The sequence below is a fragment of the Pteropus alecto genome, unplaced genomic scaffold (genome assembly GCF_000325575.1).
Source record: "Pteropus alecto unplaced genomic scaffold, ASM32557v1 scaffold554, whole genome shotgun sequence".
Taxonomy (NCBI): domain Eukaryota; kingdom Metazoa; phylum Chordata; class Mammalia; order Chiroptera; family Pteropodidae; genus Pteropus; species Pteropus alecto.
The window spans coordinates 48,032-60,539 of record NW_006435775.1 but is presented as its reverse complement, the minus strand read 5'-3'; positions in this window follow the sequence as shown (position 1 = coordinate 60,539).

Sequence of the window (12,508 nt, the reverse complement as noted above, 5' to 3'; positions counted from 1 at the left end):
ATGCAAGATAAATAAATTCTAGAGCTCTGCTGTGCAATATTTGCCTACAGTTAACAATATTTTATTGTGCACTAAAAAAATTAAGGGAGTTTATTTCATGTTAAGTGTTCTTAGCACAACAACAATGAGGAAGCACAAGAAAACTTTTGCAGGTAATAGATACATACATTACCTTGACTGTAGTGATGTTTTCACATGTGTATGCACTTGTTCAAAACCATCAAATTGTATATGCTAAATATGTCTAGATTTTTACATATCAATGGCACCCCAATAAAGCTAGTTTTAAAAATTAAGTTAAATGCCTCTATTAAAATAACTGATATAATTCCTACTTGTATGACTGGAACCATACACATATCCAAAACTCCATCAACAACAGAATGGGGCATTAGGCAGAAATACAGTTGAACACATTATTGCTGCACATAACAGCTCATGTACATGCATTCCAAAATTAATTCTGTTGTTTAGGGATACATATATCGAGTGTGAAAACAAAAAATGAGGAAGTTGGTACTATGAGCAGCAGAGTAGCCCCCAACAGAGAGGGAGGATTTGGGACTAAGCAAAACACCCTCTGAAGTGGCAGCCATGGTTCCTTCCTGAGTGGAGATCACTCAGGGGTTTGATGCACTTTTCTGTATATGTCATAGTTCGCAATGTAAAGTCTTTTATTTTTTATGTTAATTTTGATACAGATGACTTTATAATTTATGAAAATGTGCATGCAGCCTTACTTCCCACCAACACCTGTTTATCCCTTATGTCAAACCCTCAGTCTTCTAACATGAAATGATAATAAATCTGTTGTAGGAAAAGAGGAAAGTGTTATTCTGAGAACACCACTGACTTCTGAAGCAGCTGTACAACATACTTAAGCTTAGTACTTACTTCACCCTGAGCCACAGCATTGGTGGTTGCGTTACAAAGTGCCAAGGAAGATGAACTTTGGTCTTGTCGCACTACACCTGGGAGGCAATGGCAGTTTTAAAGCTAGAAATTTGAAATTAATGTTCATGTCTTTCCATTTTTAATCTATTTAAAATTGTTGTCAAACAATATTTTTCAGAAAGAATCTTTAAAGAATATTTAAAATAAAATGTTTACATTTATATATTTATCTATTTATTCATATATTTTTTCTATTAAATACATTTATATATTTCAGCATTTTGCATCTCAAATGAAATAATTTTCATCAAGTTCATGGAAAACTAATAATGAAAGTACATGTTTTATAAATTATTTAACTCTCGTGTATCAAATCATTGCTGCTGTTTTCCCAATATTATTACATTTAAATAAAACTTTAAACATTTTCAGAAGACCCAAGTGGATTTCAGTATGGTCATGCCAACTATGACTACTTTTTTAATGCTAGATCCTCCTCATTCTAGGACTTAATTTCTAGTTACTTCTTCCAGAAAGCTAGTATGCACTCTTTAGTAAGTTATCTGTAATAAGAACATAGTCAGGTATTTTTGACATAGTATCAAGGTGTTATTTATTTAGATAAAATAAAGTATCCAACTGCAAAGTCTTCTCCTCAAAGAAATTTAAAGAACCCTACCAATTGTACTAATTGTAAATATTCAAAATAATTCCCATAGTAACGAATTATTATAATTCTATTTAAATATCAGAGAAGAAAAAGCACAAATTTAGACTTTCTCTAACATGCAAAACTTTATCAACTGACATTGTCAAGAGTGTGAGCTTTTCAGCTTCAATTGCAAACATCATTGCTAAATAGTCGTATAAGAAAGTATACTCAGAAATGTCAAATAACATTGCTGAATGATTTTTATCGCTCTGCAGAATTTAGGAAGAAAATAATGGTAAAAATAAAGCTCTAAGTGAACATGTTAACTTCATAAAGCAAGATAATATTTGGTCTTTTTCTTTTAAGTTTCTTCTAAAAACTGTCAAGCCTGCCAGTACTCCTATCAATCATTGTTTTGGGATCCAAAGTAACCCACCCACTGGTATTCTATAGTGAGCAATACTCTGGCCTTGACTTCTGTGCTGGCACAGCCACCCCACGCCACTACCACTTGAATGCTCTACAATCACTTATCTTACATTCAATGCCTCCTGATGCCTCCTTACACCTCTCTTGAATTAGAATCTATCTTGATTTTCATTTTTGTAAGGGTACTCAAGTTCTCTTTAACTATTGTCCATGAAAAGTCGATCCTCAAACATCTATTGGAGGGCCACTGCTTTCCGGAGTTCACCTATACTGTGCTCCTTATTAGCTTACCTTCTAGCCTCCCAAATATTCATTAGCTGGTATAGGCCCACTGCACACTGATTCAATCCAATGTGAGCTGCAGAACTGTGGATTGAAAGCAAAGGGAACTCATACATATGCAAGAATGTATACTAATTTGTAATTAACAAAGGGCCTCTGTTAAGAAAATAGAATACCCCTTCATTTAAAGGGTTACATTAACAGTTTATTTTTTCTTCAATGTTCATATCATGAATATGCTCACAATGAATGAAAATTAGGAAATTCGTGTATTTAAAAGTGTGACATATGACTAGCTTCCAGATTCATGGGAAAATGTCCAGGAAATCTTAATAAAGAAAAAAAAATGTTGATAAATAGTCAAAAGTGGAAGGCACTCCACAAATCAAATATGGAGGATGATCATGAGAATCCCAGAGCCAGTCAAGTGAGTCTCCCATGATGTATCCTGGCTGCAAATTACAGTCTCCCCAGGGTGCCTCAAACAGCGAAGGACAAGGGCATGTATTCCCTCCATCCTGTCTAGCTTGAACGACAGCAGCCTTTCCCACCGCCAAAGTGGCTTTGCCTCATGCTGCAACACATGGCAGAATTCAAAACCGAGACGTCACTGCTATGAGACAAAAATTTTTTATCAATTATAAAAATAGTTTATGAAATATGTTTTGGTACTGAACAAAAACATTTCCACTTAAAGCAAAATATCTTGCTTTTCCTATGACAGAAAAATCTGTAAATCATACATTGACCCATGGAAGTGGAGAGCAATAGGTCCTGATTTAGGCAACAGTTAGCCCCATACCATTTTAGATGTTAGCTCCTCATTTTATTCAGATGTTCAATTTCTAACCACAGGTCAGATTGGTACATCTCTCTGGCTTTCATTTTACTAAAAGAAACAGAAAGAAAGGAAAACATCATTAAGAATTAAGTGCTGAAGACTACTGACCTATAATTGGATCCTACATAATTGAAATGTGGGCCTAATGTGGTTAGAAATTTTAGTCCAGCCAAAATCTTTAAATATTATGTTATGTCATAACGTCATTCACCTTACTGGAGTTTAATTTGCTCTATTTCTGTAGTAAGAATGGAACAAAATGCTTCACAAACCAGCAAACGAGGAGAGGAAGGCACTTTTTAAAAAATACACATATTGCAATACACAATGTAAGTGATCAGCTGTAAAATTAAAAATATGTGGAAACCAACATCAGTAGATCCTCCAGAATTTAAAAGTCTATGGAAAACAGACCACGATTTATAATTTGCCACATTCTGTTTTCATTTTAAAATGTTTTCTACATATACAATGTATTCCTTACAAGAGGATTTGGAGTGCTTGTGAATTGCAATTTCAGTATTATTCAATATTATGGATACCATTTTGTGGAGATACTGGAACCAATTAAAGCATATTGTAAGTATATATGTTAAAAGTAACTAATCACTCTCTGATTTTCATAACTTTTCATTTCATAGAAGAATTCTTTTCTTCTGAGAGGGTAGAATTAAACTTTATGTCATAGGAAGAGATTGAACATGTAAATTCACTGTAACTACTTCGACATTGGAGCTTACCAGTCTAGAGTGACTGGAGCATCCTCTGGGAGGACCTGTCTGGAAATTCACTCTCTGTCCAGAGCTGACTCCAACTTAAGCATAGCTGACATGTCCAGTTTATCAAATCACTCCATCACCCCGGGCATTTTCTACAAAATCAGGTAAGGAGGTTTTCATTTCCATCTTATATTTCCATTTTAAATAACATCTAGAAAAAGTTAGGAGGTGCTTCAGACTATTACTGTTCTTCAGTAGTAAATAGAAAAATTGCTCACTAAAATATACTATTTTCATTAAATTCAGGGACAGTATTAAAGATTCATATAAACAGTCTCATTTTATACTTATCATCATGATAACTGCCCCATAAACTAAGGGCTAATTTCTTATGAAAAGGCATTTTGTATGTAGAGACCTAGATAAATTGATATCATTTGGCAACTTAATCATTGTTTTCAGCTTTACTTTTTTTTCCATTATATGAGCCTTCCAGGGCCATAACTGACACTCACTCTTGCTCCTGTAACCAAGTTGGAATTTCTTAAAGACTCCACTTCTTTGATTCTTTCCAAGGGAAAGCCCTGGGAATCCTTTTCATCCCTGATGCTAGAATTTAGAAGGTAAAAGAGAGATATAAAATGCAAATGTGTAAAAAATTAATCAAACTACAGATATAAGATATAAATACATTATAGTAAATCTTAACATAAGACTATTTAAGGAGTCATAAAAAATTATTTACTACAAGAAAAATGGTGTAAAAACCTAGAGATGCTACCAAAATGTATAACCTTGAATTTTCACAAAGCTCTTAGACAATGCAAAGTGTCTGACTAAATTTAAGACACGTTGAATGGGTGAGTGTAGACTGTATCCTAGTTCAAATCATGCAGTTGGAAAAATCATTAATTCTCTCAAGGCAAAGACAGAATTATTGACTTGGTTAAGAAAAGTCAATTTTTCTTTTCCAAACTTTTTTATTCTTAATTAAGGATTAATTTAAATATTAATGTGGGCATTGAAATTCTACACTATGCTCATCTGCGAAATAGCTTACTGGTAAGCAACATGTATAACGTTCACTACTTATTAATGTAACCGCATTAACCTCCACTCCGAGAAGGATGGCCCAGTTACTGGGATGGTTAGTCTTATGATTCTGTAGAAAGTTCTGAGGCTAGCAAATAAGAATCCAGTGTACAAGCAAACTAAAGATATTTTTTTGCACACAAAGAGATAGAAAGTTTACTACATGCAGTCTTTTCTGAAAGAATTCCAACGACATGTTCTCTAGTGCACAGCAAAAACTGAATTTAAGAAAGAGGGAAACAAAGGACAAAAGAATAGTGGCAACATAATAGGAACTCCTGATTAAGTCTAAACTACTGTGGATAAATAATAATCTGGATCTAAAATCCCAGATGATACTAGCATTAGGACTGGAGTGGAACTATCAGACTTCTTGACCAAGCACAAGGAGAATAAAACAAGAATCCTACTCTCAATATCTCCACTAGCCATGTGATCTGTGTGAAGGTAGCATCGCTTGTAGAATAGTGACTCTTCTGTATTAAAATCAACACCAACCAGGAAATAAACAAATTCCTTGAGCACCCTATAAAGTATATCCCCTATAGCAACTAATCACATAATTCTGAATATTTTTATTCCTAATGAAATATTAGAGCATCTTGTATCCTTACCATAAGAGACAATATCACAGAATCTCATATAACTAAACTTAATATACATGGAAAATGTATTTCTTTGAATTTGATCAAGAGATTTTGTTGTGCTCAATTATGATGCCATCCAGTCCTTTTGCCGCCATCCAGCCAGGGTGCCCCTGGATGCCCCCGGGCCCTGCTCTCTCGGTGCCTCGGGCACCCGGGCAGAGGACGGAGCCCAAGGGCTACAGGATTCAAATATACTTACACGTGATACATGATATAAAAGAATTTTAAGAGGAAAAGACATTTTTAGGTATAAGCTTTCCTGTACATTAATAATCAAAGAAACAAACTTGGCACAACACTTGCAGAATTTTGTATGGGAATAAAATGGAAATAACTGCCCATGAAAGAATCACAATTAAAATAGTTTAGACAAGACAAACTCAAACCACGATGTGTTCAGAGAAGAAACATAACAGTGAAAGTAATACAGTCATTGAGTCACACATTCCTGGGAACCATTTTGGTTCAAGCACCTTAAAGTTACATAGTCCAGACGTGTTACAAAATATCTCTGAACTGAAGGCACAAAATAAGGTATTAATACATACTTAAATGGCAGAGTAGTTAGAAACATCCAAAAAATGTATTTATACTTATATTATGTGTGCATACACATATCAGGGCGAGCGGCCGAGAGCGGTGCGGCTCGCGTTCGGGCGGTGCGGTGGGGGACGCGGTGGGGGACGGGGCTGGGTGGTCCCGGCCTGCGGGAGCCCGACCTTGAAAATATATTTCTTTGAATCTAATTGACATATATATCTTCTATCTTCTGATACCTGCACTTTTTTGGGCATATGACTTGTTATAAATTATTTAATATATACCCAAAGAGTTACCTTACAGAATTGTCATAATTTTAATTCTCAATCAGAAACTTAGATTGGGTAAATCAGGCAAGTGAACTAAAGAATGTTTAGGAACAATAAACAGAATTAATTTTTTAAGTCATAAATTTTATGATGCATTTTAAACACAGTGCTGCCAGTATTTTAAAGCAGCATTTCCTGTTACAATTTGTAAGAGAAGAAAACAGAAGTTTTCCTTTTTAAAAAAGCAGAAGCCCTGAAGCACTATTTATTATATTAAAAAGGATACTCGGGTTATCACTTGTCAACTAATAGGAAGAGAACTGATGATATGGGCCTAAGACCTTCTGCAGGGGCTTATAATTGTTTATCCTACAGAATAAGGGAATTTTCTCTTTGCTCTTAGTGACAGGGACACTCCCAGGGGTTCCACTCCTGGTGTTCTTGGTGGGTCAGAGAGGCTTGAAAGTCTAGTTCCTAGTCCTCCAACAGTCCAGAGGAGTTGCTGGTATTAGCCCAACTGCTGCTCCCTGTGGCTGGATGAGTCCTGCCCCAGGATTCCAAGGATGGCTCCAGCCCAAGTGGCAGTTAAACATAAAGACTCAACTGTACATGTTTCATAGGAACCCATGTTTAATGGCCTAGCCCCTGAGAAGGAAGGAAATCCCTCCAGGGATAACAGGGGAGGAAAACCTAGGAGGGCATTCTGTAATGACCTTGTAATACTGGATCATTCAATTCAGCCTTTTAGTTATGAACTTTTATATATTTTGGGGGGAGGGGCAAGCAGGAATTATGATTTTTATAGTTCTTTTCTGCTTTGTTGAGCATATCCTTTTGGTAACCTTTAATTTTGATGTAGTTTCAAACTTGTGGAAAGTATAAGAATAGAAAAAGCTATAAATTCTTTATCAAATGTACTGTTTTGTCCAATTTATCTCTCTTTTGGGTGCTCGCTCTCATTCTGGCTCTTCATATATATAACATATACATGTTTGTTTGTTTTTTCTGAACCTTTCTAAAATAAGTTGCAGACCCTAGGCCTTATTACTCCTTAAATACTTAAAACAAAAATACCTCTTACATTACCGCATAGAGGATAAAAACCTAGAAATTCTACATTGACACAACACTATTAACTAAAACACAGTCCATATTCTAATTTTGTTATTTGTACCAAAAATGTCCTTCTTAAATTTTTTTCATAGATTCGAGATCTAATCCAAGATCATTTGGTGCATTTAGTTCATCTTTTGGGTAACCAGGTTTTCTACTGCAAATTTTCTTTTTTTCCATTTGTAATTAACAAGCTATTTTGTGGGGAAATATTTCAAGACTAAATAGATATTGTTTCCCACATTAAATTTTCATCCACTGATCATTCTTACCTGAATGTTCCTATTATATTTGCAAGACATGGCTCTAACACTATTATTCTTCCTACATTTATTAATTGGATTTCAGTGTAAGAAATGTTTTTTTCTTTTACTATCATTGATATTTGTTCATTAATTTATTTATATGAGTATGCATTCATGGACTCCTATTTCATCTTATTCCTTATTTTGATGCTCAATTGTATCCCGTATTAATTTGCTCCACCTGCTATATCAAAACACCATAAACTAGGTGGCTTAAAGAATAGAAATTTAAAGCAGGAGAAACATGGCGGAGTGAGAGATATCCCCAGATCTCTCCTCTTGAAACTACAATAAGCTAAACATCTAACTCTACAAAAAAAACCCAAACTGTACACCAGCACATCTGAGTATGAGATCCACGAATAAGAGCTATCACAGGTCACAACTTCAGGTATCCAGCAGCGGACTGGGAGAACCAAAGAAGCTGCCTATTTCAGATGGAGCTCCCTGTAGGAGAAGGGATAGGAGGGAAGGTGCAATGAGTTCCTTGATCAGCCCAGCCTGGAAGAGCAGTGAGCTCCACGAGCTAATGGCAGGGCCCAGTCTTCAGGGCAAAGCACAGAGAAGAGGGAATGGCAGAGAAACAACAGTTGATTTTTACTAGCCGTGTTTACAAAACAAAGCTGAGCTGCAGCCTCCATCTCCCAACCCAAAGGGTCCCTCCCATCGTATCCTCTGAGATCGAACACCGAAGAACCCTGGGGAAACTGAGCAAACACTACCGAAACTGTCAACCTGACAAGACCTGAGACTGAGAGTAGCGAGTGTGATGAAACTTGTGTAGGAAAATAAAAAGGTATCATTAAGGCTTTATACAAAGAAGGGATACAAGAGGCTCAACGCCACCTACCGAAAACCAAAATAAAAGTGCCGTCTTTGCCACAGGCTAAAGAGAAACATTTAAGAAGTATATAAATATACTTCTTCTTGGAAAATTCAGAATACACTTCCATTAGTGCTGAGGTGGAGAAATAGTTCATTGAACACGATGAACAACCAAGGTGACAAGGCATCTCAGAAAGAAAGAGACATTCTCCAGAAAATAAGCTTACAGACATAGAAATATCTGACTTAAGTGACAGAGAATTCAAGATGGTACTTCTGAAAAAAATAAGTGAAATCCAAAATAATTCATATCAACAATTCCAGGAATAAAAAAAAAAAAACTGCATCAGCACCATGAGTTTTTTAGTGAGGAGATTGTAACTCTTAACAAGAACCAAATAGAACTTTTGGAGATCAAGAACATACTGAAAGAGATGAAGAAAGAAATAGAATGCATGGGAAATAGAGTCAATCAAATAGAGGAAAGGATCAGAGATATTGAAGACAGAAATCTAGAAATAAATCAGAAAGAGGAAGAGAGAAACCATAGAATGAAAAATTGTGAAAGAGAAATACAAGAACTAGATGTTACCGTCAGAAGAGGAAACATAAGAAAAATGGGCATTCTCAAAAGGAGGGAAAAGGAGCAGGGATTCAAAGCACTCATCCTGAGTGCCTTAGTAAAAGCATTAACAGGAGAAAGGAATCTGATTAGTGGTATAAGTTAGACTCTAACTATCATGGAAAAGGAAACAGTCAGGGATGAAAAACGATGGCTGAGGACAGGAGATAGAGAAACATATCAGAGATGGTTAGTAGAATCAGTGAATCAAGGAACACATGAAACTGCCAGTTATAAAATAAGTCATGAGGATGTAATGTACAGCATAGAGAATGTAGTCAATAATATTGTAATAACTATGTCTGGCGATGGATGATTACTAGACTTATGATGTTGATCACTTTGTAAGGTTTATAATATCTAATCACTACTCTTTACACTAAAACTAACAAAATGTTGTATGTCAACTAGAAAGAAATAAATTTTAAAATAAAACAAAACAAAAAAGGAACATATGCAGTTTGGAGTGAGGTCCTATGCAGAACTGAGTAGGTCAGCTGTTGCTGAGATTTAGACTATGATGCTAAGTCACGTTTCTAATGTTGTCACAAAAACAAAAGTTCTGCCCTTCTGCAGCGTCCTCTTCCTTATGATTCTGATTTTCCAAGACATTCTTTTGACCCGCACACATTCTTTTGACCCGCACATATTCTTATCACAATCTATTCTTACCAAGTAACCTGAATACTTTTTCCTTCTAAGCAATGTTTTTTTTTTTTTCGACAATTACTTGGGAGACAATGGAATCAACCACTTCACTTCAAATGTATATAAAATAATCAGTAAATTTTAGACAGCGAATTAGACATGACATTTTTTCAAAGAATTATGATTGAATTCTATAACTTTTAATTTTATTGGTAAAAATATCTATGGTGCCATTTTTTTTTCTTTTTAAATAAAAAGTAGACTGTACGTTTAAACTTTCCCAAAAATGAAAAAAAAAATTCTTGTAAAGAAGACATTTGCTTCCTCATGCATTCAGTCCATGGTGGTTTCTTTTGAGCAGAAATGAAAATCTGCTTTTATCCCTTTTATAAAATCTGGTTAATTCATTCCAGCTGCCTAAAGCCTCATCTTGACTTAGAAGAATGCGACGATTGATTAGTCATGTCTACCAGGAGGATAGATGAAATAAATATTGGCACATATGTAAGAACATTGGGCCTTGAGTTTTTACTACTAGTATCTGAAAACGTGGCAAGATTCTACTTTTATTATGACCTTCGTGACTTTTTGATTTAGAAAGATATCCCAATCTTTAGTGAAAAAAAGGAAAGGAGTGACATAAATTTATATTTTAACTTTTTTTATGCTATCTCTGGATAATGAAAAATCTATCTAAACTCTTCAAGTAGCAGTTCAATTTCCTCAAGTACAAAATGAATATTGTGATGTATGGTTAATAGAGATGGTTTAAGGATTAAATGATAATGTTTAACATTTAGCTAAGTGTGAAATTGCAATAGCCACTAACACATACTGAATGATCATTATGTACCAGAAATTGCTCTAGATATTTTTCTATGTCCCGCCATGTGTTATATAGATTCAAAAGGTATTAACTGTCTTAAATATTTTTCTAAAACATAAGAGACAAAACAGATTTAGAGAAGTGTCTTAAGAAATAAAAATGCAGAAGACCTTTTATATCATTAGATGGAGTGTAATTTTTACATTCAAAACTGATAACTCTTAAACAAGATAATAACTGTAATCATCTGTTTTTTAAAACATAGTTTAGAGGAAATTTTAGTAAAAATGATTCAGTAGATTAATACATAGATGAACCCCTTCTGCTCTAAATATGCTTCCATAATGGGTAAAATACAGAAAAGAAAAACAAAGAGAAATAGCTGAGTTCTTAAACAAAATTCACAGTACCATGGATAAGAATGAGGAAAGAAAGCAATGAGTGAGATTGAAGTCATGGAGCTAATGACCGCCAGGCTGTGGTCATCAAGTCAGTTCATGCAGGAAAGAAGGGGAATGTGTTTTACAAGACAGAAGGAATTTTCACTCGTAAAACAAGAAGGGAACAACTGTAGATGCTGATGGAGCCAACAGCTTGCCTTGAGCGACAGGTGTGGGCAGCAAGATTTAGAAAACCAAATTCATGCCCAGGAGCTGAACTGAACCAGTGCTGGTCTGCAGAGTCCACAAGATGACCAGGAGAGAGGAGCTCTGAATCATTGTAGAACTGGTTCTCCAACTTAGAAGGGTAGGAACCTGGGGGCAATGATCAAAAAAAAAAAAAAAAAAAGCATACACATGCATATGTGTACATACACACAAGCACACACACACACACCACACACACAGCTCCCAGACTGAAGATGTCTCTCTGCAAATGAACGTACAACTTAAAATTACTGAGATCATAAAAATATCTAATGCTAAGAAAAACAGCAAAATTAATACTGAAATATTATTGAGGGCATATGGGACTTTAACATTAGAATGTATATGAGCCTCAAGAAGATAAATAAATAATAATATCCATTAAAATAAAAAAAATACAAAACAAACAAACACACGTGAAATAAGAACAAGCTATCATAGAAACTACCAGTTAGTAAGATTACATATTTTAAGATGCATAGTATTTGCAGTAAAAACAATACTCAAAACAAATTAAATACAAAAGATAATCTGGAAGATATAGTGAGAAATCAATGACGAATTAAACTGAACTGAGAGATAGAACAATATTAAAATAGGAAGATGAGTTAAAATATAGAAAATAGCTGAGAAATTTCAAAATATAAGTAGGAAGGTATAAAATGAGAAATTGAAAAAAGTTAAAGAGAAGTGACATATGAAAAGATAATTGCTAATAATTTTTTAGAATTGAAGAAAATGTGTCTTTAAATCGACAGTAAACAAGCATATTTGATAAACTTTAACTTTCGGTTTAATGAAAACTCTTGGCAAATTAGAAATAAAAGGACATTTTCTTAACCTAATAGAGGAACTTTAAAAAGTAAAAATGAAAAAATAAATCTATAGCAAATATTTGAATTAATGATTATTATGGTCGCATTGAAACCTACTATATTTCTTGTTGTTTTCTATTTGTTTCATTTATTCTTTGTTCTTCCTTTTCTGTCTGAATATAAATTATTTTTCCCTTTGTTTTTCTTGACTCCCTAATCTATTTAGGGTGGGATTTGCTTTTTATTTCCTTATTAATAAATAGAATATCTAAAAGGGTTCTAGCTAGGAAGATCTACAGAGAATTTGAAACTCAGGGCGGTCTACGTGCAGAGTTTCAGGAC